The 19,540-nt window shown below is 41.7% G+C and overlaps 2 protein-coding genes across 6 annotated transcripts in view; one reads left to right on the forward strand and one right to left on the reverse strand.

Moving 5' to 3' along the window:
• Kair1d (Kainate-type ionotropic glutamate receptor subunit 1D) overlaps positions 1-4,747 on the reverse strand; it is a 173,738-nt gene extending 168,991 nt beyond the window's left edge. Inside the window, exon 1 of one of the 3 annotated variants that reach the window (XM_070661437.1) lies at positions 2,998-4,747. The gene's annotated coding sequence lies outside the window, so the exon portion shown is untranslated. The remainder of the gene's footprint in view (positions 1-2,997) is intronic. The other 2 variants (XM_070661436.1, XM_070661434.1) reach the window with 2 other exon arrangements.
• Notum (palmitoleoyl-protein carboxylesterase notum) overlaps positions 1-19,540 on the forward strand; it is a 130,275-nt gene that overhangs the window by 24,160 nt on the left and 86,575 nt on the right. The window lies entirely within an intron of this gene.

Raw genomic sequence — 19,540 nt, forward strand, 5'->3', positions numbered from 1 at the left:
CATGATACACACAGATCTAATGACTTTTAATCACAGGGGAGAAAGAGAGGTTTAAAACGGACGTGTAGGAGAAAAACTGGGCTCGGTCTCGAAGGATTAGAGGTACACGTCAAAAAAATTATTATCATTCCATCGTGATACTTAACGAACGAAAGGCGTGCCGAGGTAATCTTTCGAATATTTTATCGTACGAGAAGAAACATATTAGCAGGTCATTCGCGTCTCACACCTGTCGTTTCTTATCTCGACGACGCGACCATCGTATTATCGCAAGTCCGTCTGTGGAAATTAATCAAAGAAAACAGACTATCGCCGCGAGGTAAGCGAGGTTATTAAATCTACCCGCGTGCTTCGCATGAGTGATAATGCCATGTTTTGATCGCTGTCGGCCCGGAAATTCCACCCATTTAATTACATTTATTATCGCAAAGTGATAACGGATAACTAATAACGTCTAGAGGGCCACGGAGAGCCGAAATAAACGCGCGACTTCAGGCCGCGTGCTCTAATCAATGTTTGCACCTCGCCCGGCGTTTCAAACGGGCAAGTCATATTTTATACTCGTATCTGTGCAAACTGACTTTGTCAAGTTGCATATCGTTGCCGTGCGCCGTACCGCGTCACGCTTGACGTTAACAAGACGTTTGTGTCTGTCACGGGTATCACCATTGCTTCAGGCGGATTCATCCGACGAGGCAACATTTACACTTCCCCGACAGCGCGAGGTGACATTTAGATTTTCATTTGACAAAAGGGACTGATTAATTCATTAGCGTTAAGTCTGTACATCGCGAATATGTCTACGCAAAAGCCGCGTGGAATTGTATCTCAACGAGAAGGCAAGCGTTAAAAGAAACAAAAAAAAAACATTCATGCTAAGTTTCCCGCAAGTCTTCGTTGAGAATGATTGCGCTGGAAACGGTATATCTTTTTTTTTTTTTTTTTTAAGCTCCTGCAACATTGTCGGATGTTTGCGATTCCGCACGGAACATGAAGACTTGACAAGGCGCGTTTAGTGTTTTCTGTTATAAAGTTAATTCGAGAATTTCTCAGAGAGCGAGGGAGTTCTCCCAAGTGTACACTAAAACTTTTGGCAGCATTAAGAAACCAGGAAAAAGCAATGAACTTCGGGCGAGCAAGTAGAGTCCGTCTTGAACGAACTCATATATAATTGTACACATATATACCTTTTGTTCTTTACTTATATTTAAATTTTTTACTCTTTCGAGGAACGTTCCGCGAGAAAGGAATTAATTTTGTGTTGCCTCACGCTATTAAAAAAAACGTGTATCGGTTATTATAATATTTTTGTAAAATTAACAAAAAAATCTAACGCGTTAAAAGTATTTATACTTTTTATATTCGCATATTTAATAATTTTTATTTCAATGTTTTCTTACAAGAAAGACGCTTGCAAGCGCACGTCGATCCGCGTTACACCGCGCTTCGGCTTTTTCTCAGGCGCCGCTCCGCTGTCTTCGGGAAGCGAATATAGGACAGCCACGGGGCGAGAGAGCGTTCACCTCCCGTGTAGTACCACGGGGCGTTTTACGAAATTTGCATCAAACTGCGAGAGTGTATCCGCCGATGACTTCAGCGGCGATTTTTGCTCGACGAGCAGTTAGGCCGCCGCGATACTCTTGGGATTCTTTAACAATTCTGGACGGTCCATCTCGCGATACGAGATAACGAATTTATGAAAGAAAAAGAAATAAGGATGCGTTAGAAATTATTTGACGGGTAACGTTTAAATATCGAATGTCGACGATGCTCGAGGCTCTCTGACTTCGAGAATGCGAAGTCGCAATAAAAGCAAGGACAAAGAATGTTCGGACCGACGTGCGCGAATAGGAGCTGTTGATCTCAGAAAATATTCTTCGGCCTTGTCTTTGAGAGCAAGTACACCTGCGAGCACACACGGGGTGTCGACGTTGAAGCGCATTGGGAATCGTGAATACACTTGAAGGGTATAGCGACGGCTACTTTCTACGTACGCGATTCCACGAAACAAAAGGAATTCACAATGAGCGAGTTCCGTTCGGTGCCAAAGCTTCAATCGTAAATCGAAAACTTTCGTCCCTTTCACGTCCCCGGAATCCGATCCGCTTTCGTAGACGTCGACTTCGCCCGCGTATTCTACCTCGAAACCGTCGATCTCCCAGCTAGTGAAAATACCACAGACTGATCGGACCTGACGAGGGCCTAGGTACAAGTGGAAGATTACATCGCAATTCTTAGGGATTAGCACTCTCGCGTTCTCAAAAAATTCGATCGTCTTTACACTTTTAGGTGAACGGAAGCATACGATGGAAATCAATTTCGAAAAGCTTTGCAAATGTTAAAAAATATTTTACACTGATTAAAAAAAAAAAGAGATTTTGTTGATTTAGCATTGTCTAAAAAGAAAATTTATTTTATACGATTTTATAAATTAATAGCTTAAAAAAATTATTAACATATTACTTAAAAGAAAATTAATTGTATAAATTTTATTGAAAATAATATTTGTATTTAAGAATTAAAAACACGCCGAGCTTTTAAATGATAGAAGAAATAGGTGAATTTATTAAATAATAATTTTTCACCGTCAGGAAATAACTCTGCAACTTTTTGTCCCCGAAAACTAGTAGAAAGATCATGTAATAGTCAGACATTCCGAGATGCAAGTGGGAAGCTCACAAACTACCTCGGCGTTCTTGGATTTTTAAAAAAACAATTTCAACATATCTCTGTAGAACATCTTCGTAGGTAGTAGGGAAGCGAAACGGGCGTCGCAAACTTTCCGGAGTAGGGCATTGTGCTAAATTAACAACAGGAGAATGGACACTATCGCACTCGCAGAAAACGAGCCTTCCCCCTTCGCCTTTATCTGCGCTAGTTTCCTATCCGGCAAAGATATCACGTTGTAAATTGAACACTGCGATCTCACCTGCGCGAAACGTTCTCGCAAAAACATATACAAGCACACTCGCACTTCGAAATAGTAAGCTTCTCTACCTTGTCCAGGTCGGTGTCGATCCGCGGAACCGATCGGTCGGCAGTCACTACTCCTTCGCGAAAGGATTCTTCACCCCGTCGTTTCCTCGCGTCCTTTCCTTCGTCTTCGAGGTTCAACGAACTTGACGGTCCTCCTTACTCTTCCATCGACCCTGAATACTCGCGAGCGGAGTGGTCCAGAGGTTATCGCGCGTGCATCACCCGCGTGGCTTACTTACTTCCGCGGAGCGTTATCGACGAGGCGCACGCAGGCACGCAATGGCACGAAACGACGTGCGTCGCGACGCTACCGGCACTGACGGTCACGTAGTTAACCGGGCGACGGCGGGAGGCGAACTGGACCGAGCGTAGGAGGCAGCCTCCGGCCGCTGCTGCGTGTACGATCTGCTGTCGGCCGCTCTCGCCGGCGACGAGAACAGCCACCGCGACGACGACGCCGACGCCGACGCCGACGCCGACGCCGACGCCGCTCGTAGCGGCCATGGCGCGACGCGGAAGCCGCCGGAGCGCCCTCATCTCTTCCACCCCGTCTCACCCTCCCGGCGACTCCGGCTCCGTGTCGTTTCATCTCGTTTCAACCGCCCAACGGCACCGTCCTCCTCTCGACCGCCCGGTAGAACTATCTCCCCACTATTCTATCGATCCTACGGGAGAGGCCCTCCGCGTTCCATTTGCCTCGTTCGAGCGGAGGCTGCGAATCGCGCTCGGACCACCGCGAGGGAAGGCTCGAAGAGGGTTGCACGGCGAGGAGAAGACAGTTTGTCGGCGGGTTAATTCCTTATAAAGTTCTTTCCCCGAGGCGTGAGAAATTGGATTGTTAATGGATCAGCCCGCGTTTATCGACAGGAATAAGCTCGCGAGGAGCTTAATACTGCCAATGAACGCGTCGAAAGTGAATTAAGCGTCAATATTGCGATCGGTAACAATATACTTTTTTATAACATGATTGAGCGCGGGGGAAAAAGCACGAGTAATCTCTTGATCGGCAAAATTAAATATTTCTCCGCCGATGTCGATCCAATCCATTCGCGATAAACTCGAGAAAATAAAAAAATACGTAGAAAATGCAACAGCGCTAGAAAATAATACTTATCTCGTATACATTTCCTTAAAATAATTCCATAAAAAAAAACTTAATATGTGTATAATAATCATAATAACTTCTATATTTTCGATCGAGAAAAAAATTTCTTTTAGATTAACCGTAAAATAATTTATATATATTTTTGATTATAGAAAAATTTTCTAAGGATTATTTTTAAACAAATAATTTTTGGAATTTCAGTAAACTTACAAGTTTCAAAGAGGTCAGGCGCTAAATTTCTATTCTCACCCGCGGAAATAGCAGGCCGATCGAAATGGGATATGTCGAGCGCATCCGCGTGCGGAGGGAAAGGGAAAGTAGCCCTTAGAATTCTCCCTGTCCTCCTCTCCGTACGTCACAGCGGATTTTCCGATTGTATGCTCGCGAGAGGATCGCAGAATCCAGGCGATTCACTCTCCCGCGTATCGTGACGCACGCTGTCCGATTACATGATTGCGGAGAAACCTAAGCGCGCAGGTTGTATCGATCCTCTGTATTCGCACTCTGTATTAGTATTACATGTGGTTGCTTGATTTCCATGACACATTTGCATTAAATTCCCGATCCCGATATTAAGCAAGTTAAACTCGAATTAGAGAGCCTGTCACATTAAACGTTAAGCGCGGCATTTTACAGCTGAACGGAGGGAAATTAATTATTAATTATTTAACGATCTAAAGTGGCGGTACGCGCAAAGTGTTGGCTTTCAGAGATTTTCTTTTTTTTTCTTTTTTTTTTTTTTTAAGTCGCTTTTCGGCCGCAGTGAAGTCCCACGTAACGACTCGGATTTACACCGGCAGATAGCTCGCGCCTGGAGCTCTGTACACCGGAAGTTATTCGCGTCATCCGAGTTTGCTGTAGAGAGAGATCGGCTGAACTCTCTGAGATCAGAGCGCACAGGTTTCTCCGGCCGTGTCGGGTTCGCATCGCGGGGGCCCACACCTTCGCGACGAGATTTATGAAGCGTGATAGCGCCGCCGACACCCGAGTCCGGAAGAGGCTGCCAGACGCGCCGGTTAGATTCGCTCGCCGGAATTTTTCCGCGTTTCCCGGTAGCATGTACGTGGCGCGGATCCTCGTTTCTCGCCTACAAAATGACGAGGAGATTCTTTAAAAGATACGTTTTATCGCCCACTTCTCGTATGACGTTTTTCCGACGTTTGTCTCCTGCAAGTTAAAATTTTTTTTTTTACTTTTTATTTTTTATTTTTATTTTTCTTAGAATAGAGAAATTCTCTAACATGCAATTTATAAGATTATTATCTCCCCCTTTTTTACGTCGCTTTTATTTCTCGCTGTTTGGTTTTTAGGATGAACAGTGGCGTGAAATATTTTTTTTTCTTCCGCCACTTATCACATGCATAGATATGTACAAGGCCCGCGCGCGTGATATATCTTCTCTTGCTGGGTTAAACGAGTCGTATCGACAGAAACTCGAGTGTCTTTAAAACGTTGGGACATTCCCGCGGTCGCTCGTGGTCGTCGAACTGAAAAGGGAGATAAAGAAGGGGACAAATGCGAACGTCGGCGTGGAACGAGAGCTAAGAAAATTTACGGGGTAACACGAGAAAGAAAGTAAGAGAACGAGAGAAAAGGACGAGGGAACGGCGGCAACTTGGAAGACCTGCAAAAAAGATTGCGATGGACGTTAAATAGAATTGACTCACGTAGGAAGTTACAATCGGCGAATTCGGTCATCCTTTTACTCAAATGGATTAGCAAAGCCTTTTTTATTTTCTTTTTCTTTTCTCTTCTTTTTATTTTTATATATATAATCGAATAATTTGTGAACACAAAAACAAATTGTTAAAAAAAATAGAGCTTGTCCACCAGGACGGTTACAAAAAATGTCTCGGATTTTTATCTTCTCCCAAGTATGGCATAATCGACGATGTTAGCCAGAGAATCTCATTTTTCTCGATCGCATCTAATCCAAATTTAAAAACAGCTTCTCTCCGCGCGCCGAAGAAAATTATAAATGTACGCTCAAGACGCAAATTGAAGAACATAGGCGTGAAAGTTGACGACGGCGTCCGGAGAAATTTATGGTCGAAGTCGCGTAGTTGGAGAGTGGAATTGCTCATCGGGCTAGTTCCGTAATAACGAAGATTTCGCGAAATGGATAAAGTACGCGCCGCGAGGCAAGAGCCGCGATGGATCGATGGATTCGACCTGTTTCCGCCTGCACCTGGGGACGCGACGCGTTCCGCAATCTCGCAGAAAATTATTATCGATATTCACGTACGACGTGTAGTTTTTTTTCTTTTTTTTTTTTTTTTTTTTTTTTCTTTCCTTACATGCGAATTGAAAAGCACGGCGTATTTTTAATCTCGATTCTCGTTCCCCAGGGTTCAAAATTACAATTTCTATTTCGCTTATTAATCCTATAACGCCTTTCCCGTCACTTTGTAACGCGGAATTTTCAATGAGGTGTTGTTCATTTACGTCTTTTGCCTGACCCTCCCCCAACGTGCCGAGAATAAATCACGACTGAATTTATTCTCGCCAACTTAATTTTTTACCTGTCAATTATTCGCGATAAACGCGATATTGGCTCGAACAGCTGATTGATCACTATCAATTTCGTCCATCCGCGCGCGTGAACGACCGATTGATTCATATTGCTCGATGGCGACCGTTGGTTTGGTGACACCCGCCGACAATTTCTCTCAATTTCTGTTTACTTTCGAACGACGCTGATTCGCGAACATACGCAAGCGGATAGTCCGACTCCATTCGCGTTAATTGAAGACTCGGGGATGTCTCCGCGCACACAATACTACCCGTCGATTCCTTCTATTCGCGCGCACTCTCCTCCTCCCCCTTGGAAGAGCCGCGCTTCCCTTTTCCCTCTTGCCTATCGCGAAAATTGCCAACGTTGATTGCATGGATAGAGTACAAAGCTCAGTGAAGCGTGCGTTGAACTAATTGTAAGTGAAAATTAAAACTTCGTTAGCCTCGCCGCCTACGTTGACTTCGCCTACCTATCCCCTCTCGGAGACGGCTAAATATCACTCGATGAAAGCGCAGCTGAAATTGCAAAAGGAAACAGGGCCCCGGCGCTTGCACGAAACGGGGGCGCGCTATTAGCGTGATAATTAATGGCCCGGCAGAAAGAAGGACGGGGAGATTGATAACCGTAATTAGAGGGACAATGAATGTACACGCGTTATTTTTACCGGCTACTTGATAAAACGCCCTGGCGACACGCTACTCCGAGTGATAATTACGTGAGCTTGTTGCATAATTACAAACTTTTTGATAACGCTTTTTTTTCTTTTTTTTTTTTTTTTACTTTTGTATTAAACACCTATATACGCCGCTGAGAAATATTTATGACTCTAGAACTCTGTTGTATAATAATAATAAATTTTTTTTTATTTAGTTATTGTTAGTTTCCATTCTTTCGAGCTTAGAAAATAATTTATTAATTTGGAGCACGTTTAATAATTTCAAAAATACTCGCGATTTTTCTTAAAGAAACCCCGATGTGCATTGTACATTTTTTTTAAAGATCGATAATACATTTACAAAATTACTTCCTTGCAAGTAGATGTGCATATCACTGTTCCTCGGAATGGAATACTGACGATCGCTTCGCAGATACCTGATACATACAAATGGCGATCATTCTAACAGACTACTCGTATCATTAAATATACAAACGCATACGCGCTACAGAACAGTGTATTGCACATGTCCATACCTATGTACACACGGTCTTTCGTATCGAAAGAGCTGCATAAATAGGAAGCCAAACTGAACATGAAGTCAATCTCGACTTCGATATTCGCACATCCTTCCGTTCATATAATATTAAAATTAGATCGCGAACGCTCCGCCCGTTATCTGGCTGCCACTTGATCTTATACATTCTTCCGAACCTCTTTTGAATTTGAAAAATTCGGTGCCACCCCGGCGAAATTTTAATACGGGCGGTATTATTTTTAAATAAACTTTTCCATTTTCTTTTATTTTAATCTTGTGCTTTGATTGGAAATAAAGAAAGCATAGTAGAATGATTGAAAATATTTGTAAAACTGGAAGGTTAAAGTTGAAACCTGAAGAGATGAGAATGCAAATAAATGTGTGAATAAATCATCCAACAACTCGCAATATATCAGACCATCATTTGCTCCTCGACTTTATCACGTCGCGTGTAATACCGAAGGCAAACATGCGGAATAGCTACAATGTAAATTCTACATCAATCTCAATTTGTATGCTTCTGTACTCCACTTTACGCGTTAATCATTCAAAAAAAAAAAAAAAAAAAAAAAAAAGTAATATTGTCGTTTTTATTTTATCTTACTGTAGAAGATGACAAGCGTGAAAAATATAGAAAAAAATTTTACAATATATAAAACGTATAAAGAATCTACTATGAATGAGTGAATCTTTTATGACGAATTGTTTCGCGAAGCCGTGGGGCAATAAATACGGAGTCTTACGCAGAGCATCGTACGTTTCGGCGTTAAGGAAATACAGTCGAAGAGTGCAATATTAAAATTTATTTAATTGATAATTATGTAGGATCGTTAGAAGTAACATTAATTGATAACCCGTTGAAATTTTTAATCGATCGACGTGTAGTCTTCAAACAAATAATAATTTATTTAAGCCGTGCCGCCTTAACAACGAGCTCGGACATCGGAAAGCAGGTGATAACGGGCGCGACGGGCCATCATCAGAAAGCAAAAGTTGCCGGCCTCGAAAGCCGGACCGGAGCAGCAAGTGGTCGTATTCTCAGCGGCGGTGCAACTTTCTGCGTGGCATACCGAAGTTTCTCGATCCGCCGAAACTCCCGAGGAGTTACGGCAGCGTCCTTCGGGCCATTCCTGTTACCGGCTCGCGAACTTTGCCTTGTAACAAAATTTCACAGACGATCCGATAGTCGAGCAAAACAAAAGTGCCCGCCAACAGTTCGGAATTCTTTATGTTATTCCGCGCTTTAATTAATAAAAACAGTCAGGTAATTTTTGCTGTTCAACTGAGAAGAGTAATTTACTGAATTCTCGCTAGATAAGATGTGAATTGATAAAAGATATTCAATTTTATAGATGACGTGTATTTAGAAATGTTAATGTATACGAAATATTAAATCGCATTATACAGAAATGAAAGCCGTGTGACTTTCCAAACCAAAAGCGGATTTTGCAAAAAATAACTGATTTCGAAAAGATTAAAATATTCATTTATTTCAAATTAAAATTTTGAAGAAAATATATACGTATTATATATAATTAATATTTTTTAAATAAAAAAAATTATATTGATTGAATAATATTGTGTGTTGCCCGCGTAATAAAAAAATGAACATTGAAAAAAAAAAGTGTATAGATAATCGTGTAATTTCAAATAAAATTCGTAACGAGAGGCAAATATTTGAATATTTAATTGTAATTAATATTTTATTCAATCTTTTCTCTCAAATTAGAGGTTCATATCTCTGCACTCGAATTACAAACAGAGTTCGTTAATTAAAATTTTGCTGAACGATTTTAATGGATTAATAAACATGAAGGATTTATTGATGGTATTTTGCTGATAATAAGTATCTTTTAATTCCGTGCGCCCGGGCGATGTTTTATGTATCAAAATATTATCAATATTTTGACGTTACCAGCGTTCACAGTTTATTCGAAATTAGGGAAGGAATAGAAGCAAGAGAGCGTGCCGGGTTGCACAAAAATTTTCCCTTCGAGATATCCTGTCTTACGCGAAATAATACATATCACTGAAAGTAGAAACGAGTTCCCCGTTTTACGGCGAGATTCCTCGATTTGCGCTTTTTAACTACTTCTTTAAAATAATATCCCAACTCGGTCGAATACTAAAAATGAGATCGCGACGATTCCTACGGTTCTAACAGATCGCTATCGTTGAAGTTTACTCCTCCAACGAAAACGTTCTCAACCGAGATCTGATTGTCGAGAATAGGCCGTGCCGTATTCGCGATCTAATAGCAGATTCGGGGCCACGATCGCTCGAACTTTCCACTTCCGCCAAACTTCGGCGACCCTACGCGGGATCCCTTTTCGCATCCCGCATCTCCCGAGAGCTGTATCTTTCCACGTAAAAGCGATGTCCTTTTCACCTTTCCAACTTTTCCTGTCGTGAAATTGAATCGCCGCAAAATCGGTTTTGACTCTGGGCACACGTGGAATCTAAGGATCTGGGCTCATTTAACGTTTTACCTATTCAACGTTATATTACGTGTTATTAATTATATCCAGTGTTATTATAAAAAAAAAAAATTATTATTCGTCGTATTGATAGAAACATCAAACGTCACGAGTACTAACGATAGTTTTTAGCGCTTTTTCTCCAACTTCCAAGCGTTATATTCTTTTAAATATTTTTTGTTTTCCACGGGCAGAACTGCGCAAATTACATGTACAGCGACCGCATAAATCGTACAGAACGTGACAACGTGGAGCGTATTCACCGAGTCTATTTTATATCTCCTTCATGAGGTACCGCCGGTTGTCGCGGCGCGGTGTCGCTTTTTTGAAGTGACGTCGCTACGTGTCTCATAAAAAAAGAAAAAAAAAGAATAAAACCCGAGCGCGTTCGAGTGATTGGTATTGCGAAGCTCGCGGATCTCGCGGCAAATTATACATGCGATCTACCGCGGAAACGTTGGTCCGGCACGCGCGGATCGTTCGGCGATCGGACGGAACTTCTCTCGCTCGAGACGAAGAGAAAATAAAATCTTCCGCGTACAAAGAAGATCGGAGCGACGAGATACGGCCCGCGAGAGATGTGTGACCGGACTCGCTCTCTTGGCGGGCTCTAAAAGTCGAGATAAGCAATGAAATCGATAGACTTTCCTTCGGCTGGAATCTAGTTCCGAAGGCAGCTGGTAGACATCCGCGCCCCCTCCGTCTCTCTCCTTTCCTCGTTCTCCATCACTTCGAGAAACGTTTCTCCGGCATTAACTCCTTTCGGTATCTTCAATGGAAACTTCACCGCTATTTTCAGGTTTATCCCAGCGTCGCGTTATCGAGCGTTAGCTTACGGCGGCTCGTAAATTAATAAACGTCTCGCCTTCTTTTTCTTAAGGCGCTTAATTTCTCGTTCGCGCAGGTAGATACGTTACACGTATGCCGCTTTAATTAACTGCTACTTTTTAGGAGAATTATAAAAGGTCTTGGGATCGGCATATTTGATTGTAATTTCCTTTAATTGTCTTTTGTTATAATTATGCGATTCGCGCCGCTTCGCCGAGTGCTGTTTACCGTCGTGGAAGCGCGTTTGGGCCGAAAACGGCCGGAGTTCTCGCGGCCACCAAGAGCGGCTTTCTCTCTAATTCGCTGCGCTATTACACATTCCTTTTCTTTCTCCGCGAATTTATGGGCGCACGCGGCATAAATTCACGGGCAATTCAACGGCGAAGGGACGTTCGAGCGCGCGATATTCCGGGGTGACTTTTGCATAAAAGTCAAGCTCGCGCTTGTCATTTTTCATCACGGTCGTTCACCCTATTGTTGTATCGGCCTCACTATGCACGCCTTTTTTTTTTCTTTTTTTATTTATTCCGACGTAGCGATACGGTGATTGATAGAAGATGCATGTATGTAGGATATTACACCACGGTCGGACGTCTTCTCGGCCGCAAATATTAGAGACTTTAAAAAGTTGGTTCATCATCAGGCGTCAGCGCGATATTTATTGGCTGAATTTAATATTCCATTTATTAAAAATCAATTTTAATAAATACCATTTTTGACGGAAAATTAAATTCAACATTAATTGATATTGCGAGCAATTAACTGATTTCTCTACGTACAATGAACCCTTGCACACACATTAATCAAAAGAAAAACTCGCGACGATCGATAGTTTAATGGGATATGAATAAGTTTTTTATTCTTTCTTTATTTACAAAGTCCAGCCATTTGGAGCGAAATGCACGTTACTTTTTTTTTTCTTGAAATTTTTTTACACTTTTATTTATAAACGAGAATGTTACATGTGTTACACGCGTTTTCCTTTTCTTTCTACTTACATTACTATCCTATTTTGCTTGATGAGGCTCGAAATCTTCGGACCATTTCCTTTCCGTCGTGATCATTTAAATTTATTGATACGTAAGCAGCCGACCTGAAATTTTACGAGAGCGATCGTTTCAACTGTCGTCCATATATTTTTGTTTTTGCGCAACGACGTGGCACAGGTAAAAATAATACTATATATAAATCGTCAATCAAATTTAAAATTTTATTTGCAAAATCACACTAAATAAATTATTTTTATCGCACTCTTCAAAACATTCAATTTTGATAATTGGATTAATTTTCTTAAACTTGTAAGCGCTATTGAAACTGTAATCGAAAAACTTCGGAGTTTTTTTTTCGTCCCAGTGACATAAAAGGCGCAGTCGAGCAATCGTACATCGCAGTTGTGTGCGTCAACTTTAAAGGACTTTTTTTTTTTGCGGCAGATGGTTTTTTGAACCTTGCTCTCGTCCAATGAAGAGTAATTACGAAAATCAAGTTACAGTGTAACGCGTTTCAGACTGGTTGACTGCATCTCCCGGTCATGTCCAGCGGGCCGTCGTGTAACAATTTGTAGTTTTCACACAGCAGCGCGCTGCACTTTCCTCGTTTCCCTCGGCTACCGTAACGAATGCGACAGATTTCGCGACTCTCCATTAACTGCACTCTCGCGCAAATTTTGAAGATAGCATTGCAAGCATCGTGCAAAATTTAAGGGGCCTTTCTCGTGCTCCCCGGTGTAGCATAAAGTGCGTAAAAATACGGAGCATTATCTCGTCACGTATACAATTTCATGAATATTTTAAATAATGACGAGACAGCGATATATATATATATATATATATATATTTCTTTATTCTATAGAAATTAGTCTATAAAATAAAACAATAAAAAAAATTAAAATTTAAAATAATTTGAGACAATTACGTGTATTAGTGAAGAGTTATGGTTGCCAGCGCCGTAAAATATCGAAGAATATTTAAAGAAATAAGATGATATTAATGGATTGATAAAACCTGCCGTCGAGCGAGTGTACGTTAAATTTGAGCAGATATATTGATGCGTGGTATGCTAGATACACGATCTTTTTCGGCAGTGATATTTTATTCCTTTTCTCTGGCACGATAATCTGCAGCGCTCGATGGTATTAGAGCACTCAACTGTGACATATCGACAGGTTGACTTGTGCCAATATCATGCCAGAGAAAACTCTTGAAAACTACGAGAATGACAGTAATCGTTAGAAATCTCGCGAAAACGCGGTCGATATATTTTGAATATGCAAGATTTCCATTAGCTTCTCAAATCTTCAGTCAATCCCCGCCGAATGTTCTGCGTTTAAACCTGACAATTTATTTATTTATCTATTTATTTTTTTCCAAGTGATGTTATCTCTCGACTGCGAGCGAGAATATCAAAGTGCGCGAAGAGAAAAAAAAAAGTTCCCTCAACTACGTGATGATACTTTTAATGACAAGCGCGGCTGACTCGATTATTATGAAAATGACTGAGCCAACTGTAATATTTATTTGTTAGAATCGTGATAAAATTAGTTGAGGTCGAAAGTAACTATATATATATATATATATATATATATATATATATATATATATATATATTTTTTTTTTTCTCTCGGCACGGAAAATCACGCGCCATCGACGACGATGTAGGAGGCTCTCTGTCACTGGCGAAATACAATGTCGAATGCAAAACTTGGTTATATCTAGATCGCGGCTTTCTTTTTTCCTTGTCAGACAATGCGCGCTAAGGAGCAGTTGAATTTTTTTACGTCTCCGCGTTTCGTACCACCTTTCGGCAAGTCATCACGTGACGAACTTCCGTTTATCACGCGGCAGACGACAAGCGTAAAATTTCAAACCTTGTAATTATACTTTTGTGACTTTGGCGGTGCTCGAAAACTATTTTACTTTACGTGACGTTTCACTGCGTTACGACTGGGCTGCGACGACAAACATAAACTTTACGCACGTCCCAAAATTCACTGCTATCGTTCATTGCTATTTCCGTTTTTGAAGTCCGTTGGGAGGGAAATTTTCGCCGTTTATTCCGTGACCATTTCGCGTAATATCTTGAGTCAAATTTTAGCTATAACCTTGTCAAATATATTTTTACATTTTTTTTTTTTTACGAGGAGGCAAATCGCCTTTTCTGAATGGCGTGATTCTTTAAAATCTATTGTGCCGTGCAGTTGCATTTTACAGTTATGGTCGTTTGAGGCGAATTACGGATTTCGGTGAGTTCGCACAGCGCGCTAACGGCTTCGAAAATTGCTCAATCATGATTTTTACGTGGGGTACGGTCGCGAAAGTTGTACTTTTTCCCGGGGCGGGCTATTGAAAATTTACTAGATTAGTGGAAAATTCTGACGTTTTATTTCCGGCTTTTCTCACCTGTAACGGTATACTGCGAAATTTACTTCAGCCGCGAAGTTCCGTTAGCGTCAAGCGTGCGTTTCTTCGGAAAATAATATTGGAAATTCTCGCGCGGCGCGTCGTCTTTACGTCTCGAACTCTCCGCTTTTGTGACGCGCGATTTCTTTCCTTCGTTCAGAGATATATTTTGAAATTTATTCAATCGTGGGGTGTGCATTAGCGCGCCAAGTACTCTTCGCGAGAATAATGCTGTAAATTCGCGCGTTACTTTGCGCCTCGAGTTCTGTCTTTTCCTTTTTTTTTTATTATTATTATTACTTTTTTCTTTTAATCCCAGAGTTTTCGCAGTTGGAAGCGGCATATTTCGGAATTTACTCCATCACGGAGATACAGCCGGCGTCGAATGCGCGCTCGGAAATAATAGCGGCACGGTTTAACTTGGTCTCACCACTTTTTTTTTATTCCGTTGCTAAGCTAAGAAAATTTCTTTCGTCTGTAACGATATATTCCGGAATTTACTCTACCGCGAAACTTGCCTTAGCGTTAAATGCGGGCTGAAAATAATATTCAAAATTTGCGTTTCGGTATACCTGCTTATTTCGCTTTTTTTACGCCGGCTGCCAAGTTTGCATTTCTTTTGCTGATGTAGTGACATACTTTAGGATTTTTTTTTTTATCGCGGGGATTGCGTTATCATTAATCTACCGACAACCGCTGTGATATTTTAATTAAAACACGTGTTTTAAGAGTCAAAATTAAAAGAACTTTTTAATGTATATATATATGTAATGTATTTTAATGTATATGTAATATATTCTAGCGTTGAACATAACGATTTTATGGAAGAACGGAAAATAATTTACCCTAACTTAACCGAAAGAGGCAAATATAAGTAAACATTAGAAAATTATTTTATAAATCACTGTAATTGCAGCTATTAACGCGCGGAAAATACCTACTTGACTGAAGCACAAGTCCCACTTAGATCCATATAGGCTTTTCATGTTCCCGCGACCCAGTAACATTTAAACCACTTTATAAATCGTGATAAACGTGCAATCGTGCGCGACAAAAGTCGGTTAGCCGTTTCATACAATAATAAAAAAAAAATTTTTTACTCCAGCGAAGAATACCACTCGATCGACATTTTCATTCAGTATTAATAGACGAGGTAGAAGCTACGTTAATTATTTCAAAAGTCTCTAAATGTGATTTAATTTATTAACCTCGTACGTCATAAAAATAACGCGTTAATTATTCGATCAGCAATTAATCAACAACGCAATTGGAAATATATATATATATATTTAGATTAATAACAAACTGGAGGAAAGATGCGACTGGCAATTATAAGTATAAAGCGTATCAATTAAAAATGAAACACATAAACGGTGATGAGGGAAAAATCAATGATGTTAAAAGATGAAAAATTAAGTAGTAAATAAAATATAAGCGAGGTGAAAAATGGGAGGGTGTTATATATAACAGGGTCTGCTTAGCAAGATACACATTAATCATGCCGGCAGGAGATTTAGACAGGACAGTTGGGTTTTGTAGAAAATGATAACTGTAAGAGGAAACTTCGGCGGTTTAAAGCGTTTCACGCTGCTGCTTTATCTAACAATTTTATACCGTCAAACTTATTTCTCCCGCGGTTCAAAAGAATCGCATCCTAACTAGATTTATTTCAAGAAAAAAACTTAATTTTACAATTTGCAACGTTTCACTTTGCAATTAATGTCAGTAAACGTCTCGAAGTTCTCACAATCTTCCCCGTCGTCTATACCTTTTTTTTCCCTTTTTTATTTTTTTTTTCTTTCTTGTTTTTCGCGTATACAAAAATTCGTCTTGCTTCTTTTTCAATCCGGCAATTTACATTTCACGTTTCTGCCGTACTGATTCGCATGAATTATTATCCGAAAATCTTGCCACCGAACGTCTAGCCGAGTATTTCGGCTTCTATTTCACGGATTAGTGTTTTAGTGACACGTAAATATACGTTTCCGGGGCGACGTGAATTAAACGCGTGCTGATAATTTCTGTGCGCGTGTCGGTTCGAGTTTAATTCGCGTCTCGGATTACTACCGCTGGCGGTTATCCATTAACGCGGCAAACGCGCGAGGCTCCGGGTACACGTGACGTTTCAGGATAATGAGAGCGAATCCATCCGCGCGTCCACCGCGGCGTCCCGCGCTCTTAACGGAATGACTTTCCTCAAAGTAACGCTCAAATAATCGCGCTCGTGCATTCAGTTCTCATTACACTTCCCGGCGTAATCGGGGACGTCGATCGACTCGCCCGGCCATCGTCATGCAAAGCCGAGGTCCGTGGTACAGAATTCGTATCCCTTTCTCTCGCCGCCGGCAGTTGACGTCAAGACGACAGAGCCCGGCGTGTGAGCCCGAGAAACGTACTGTAAGGAACGTGTCAGGGCCCTTTGCGGTTAATGGAATCCAAGTTCGCTCGCAAGGAGGAACGTCGTCTGCAGCGGTTTCCGCAAGTGGTAACGTGACGCAGTAACGTATAATAGAACGACGTCCGATAACTGATCCCGTGATTTTTCATTTACCCGGAGAGAAATTTCCCACGCCGCTTCTCTCATCGTCATAATCGGCATTCTGGCGAAAATAAATCGTGACGGAGAGAGTTTTTTTTTGTTAACGTCTATCCTTGAGTAAACAAATTATAATTAAAAAAAAATAAAAAAAAATAAAAAAAATAAAAAAAACTAAGCAAACGAGCGAGCGAAATTATCTGCAGCGCTCTAAATATTCCAGTCTTCCGAGATTTTTATTGAGACTTGGAAAACAATCGATCGCCAATTTTATTTCTGCAAAATCCGTTGTAATATTATCAATTTCCATCGCGTCGTGTATTAACTTCGATGCGTGAAAACATTTGGAAATTAAACGAGGGGAGATATGTGACTTTCGTGCCGTAATGTCTGACACGTTCTACGTAACCGCAAATATCTCTATCCTGCCCGCCACGACTGCGGTGCCCGCCACATGCAAATGAAGTTAGCGTCCTTAATCCTAGCGGACTGCTCTATCGCGCCGGCCAAGATAATTGGTTCGCGATAATCGACTCGTTGGGTGTGTTCTCTCGTTAAGCTCTCTCCCCCGGTTTTCCTTATCTCCCGGTCGAATCGTCGATATTGGGCTTGTTTCGCCCGGCACGCACCAAGGAAAGGCCGTCGAAATTGCGACGCGGATTTATGAACACCCCGCACTATTCCGTATAAACAATTCGAGAAGTCGCTCGCAATAAATCCAGCCCACGAGCGGGGCAGTCGTTCCCTTGAACACGACAAGAAGACCGACGTTCTTTTACGCGCGGCTACACGCCGTCATTTTTCTACGAGGGATATTGGAAATGTCCTGGCGACGTGGTATCATCCTCCGGCAATCGTCGACGACGGCAACAATCCGGAACTTTGCGGGAAACGAAAAAACTTCTGCGTTTTCTTCGAGGTAACGAGCGCCGCGCGCGGAGTAATGTAATATAAAATTCGGTGAGTGAAAAGTAATTTACTGGCGAGCAAATTGGCGATCACCGAGTCCCCTTATATAATTTGCATGATTCGTAATAATTATTAAAATTAAACCTCTAATTAATAAACAACTATAAAAAAAAGTATGCAGATAGTTTGCTTATATTTTAAACATCAGAATTAAATACGAAAATTCGGAACTCGCAGTAATTTAATCCATTGCGTAATCATATGCCGTTTTCCTCGATAGTGTCTGCGTTCGATTGCCAATTTTATTCTTCTACGGGCCACCTTCGTCGGAAAACGTTCGTGTAAAATTCCAGCGCGCAATAAGGACTCGGCGAAGGACTCGGTGACGGTTTATTACAGTTATTGTGTGCGGCGCGTTATTACATTCCCTGTTCATAGAACCGGACTACTTAGGACAGAGAGCTCGGGCTGCTGCAGCCTCCCCCTCCCCCCCCCACCCCCGCGTTCATCTATTCCGCGCGAGTGACCCTCAATAGCAACGACACCGCGATAGCTACTTCACCCCGAAGAATCGGATTTCCTGTAATACTGCGCAGCGCGCGCATCGTTGTCGCATCATGTTAATAAAAGATAAGAATGCCGGGGGGTATCGAACGCCAGCCGCTGCGGAAGGAACGGAGATAGGGGGTGGGCCCCGATATATGTGGCTCGTATCTCGCCATACGTTTTATCAGTCACGGTTCACTTCGCTCAGTATCCTAGAATCGGATCCGATTCGTTCGCCGCGTAACGAAAGAGGAACTGGAGCTTCTAACGAAGAAAAAGAAACGGAATCGCGACGCGCCGATTCGCGCAGGATCCGATAGACGTTATTAATTTTTGTTCTAATCGTCGTTGAAGAATAGCCGCAGCTATTTGCGATTCGTCATTTAGAAAGTTTAGATGCAAATCAGCCGAGCTCTGAAGTAGTCAGGATTATTTAGATTTGCTAAAAAATTATGCGGTCTAGATGAGTCGTATTTTTCTCTCTTCTTTTTTTTTTATATTAACAACTTATAAAAAACTTCATTCTAAATAATGCGTCAAAGAACGCTTTGGTAACGACATAAAGATGGTAATGCGTACCCAAGAAAAAGCTCGTAAGTTACAGAGAACTGAGCACAATTTGTCTTCTAATACAAGGTAAGCGTTCTCGCCGCCTTTCTTTCTTGTTTGTTCCTCCTTTGTAGCGCCGGTTTATTCGGAAGAGAGGCAGGACGAAAGAGGAAAGGGGGAGGGGGAGGGGACAAAGCGGCGTTACGGTTTTGCATACTTTTTGCCAGCTTCACGTGACACGCCGGGTAAACGTAGCGGCAGTTATAAGCGACGCGAGGCAACGTAGGGTCGCGCGATTCACGCTCTATATACCGCCGTTGGTCGTCGCGCATGAAGAAACGAATGTTGTCACGTTGCGTCGACTAAGATACGCCCGGCGGAATATATCCGCCGGAGAAATTGGAGGCGAGACGCGAGGGGGAGAAATCGAGGGGAGACAAGTGAAGAGATTTAATATTCGTGTCTGCGCTGGATGGGAGAATCACAGGTCGAGTTCTCGGGTAGCAGC

The sequence above is a fragment of the Cardiocondyla obscurior genome, linkage group LG09, assembly GCF_019399895.1.
Source record: "Cardiocondyla obscurior isolate alpha-2009 linkage group LG09, Cobs3.1, whole genome shotgun sequence".
In the NCBI taxonomy this organism is placed as follows: domain Eukaryota; kingdom Metazoa; phylum Arthropoda; class Insecta; order Hymenoptera; family Formicidae; genus Cardiocondyla; species Cardiocondyla obscurior.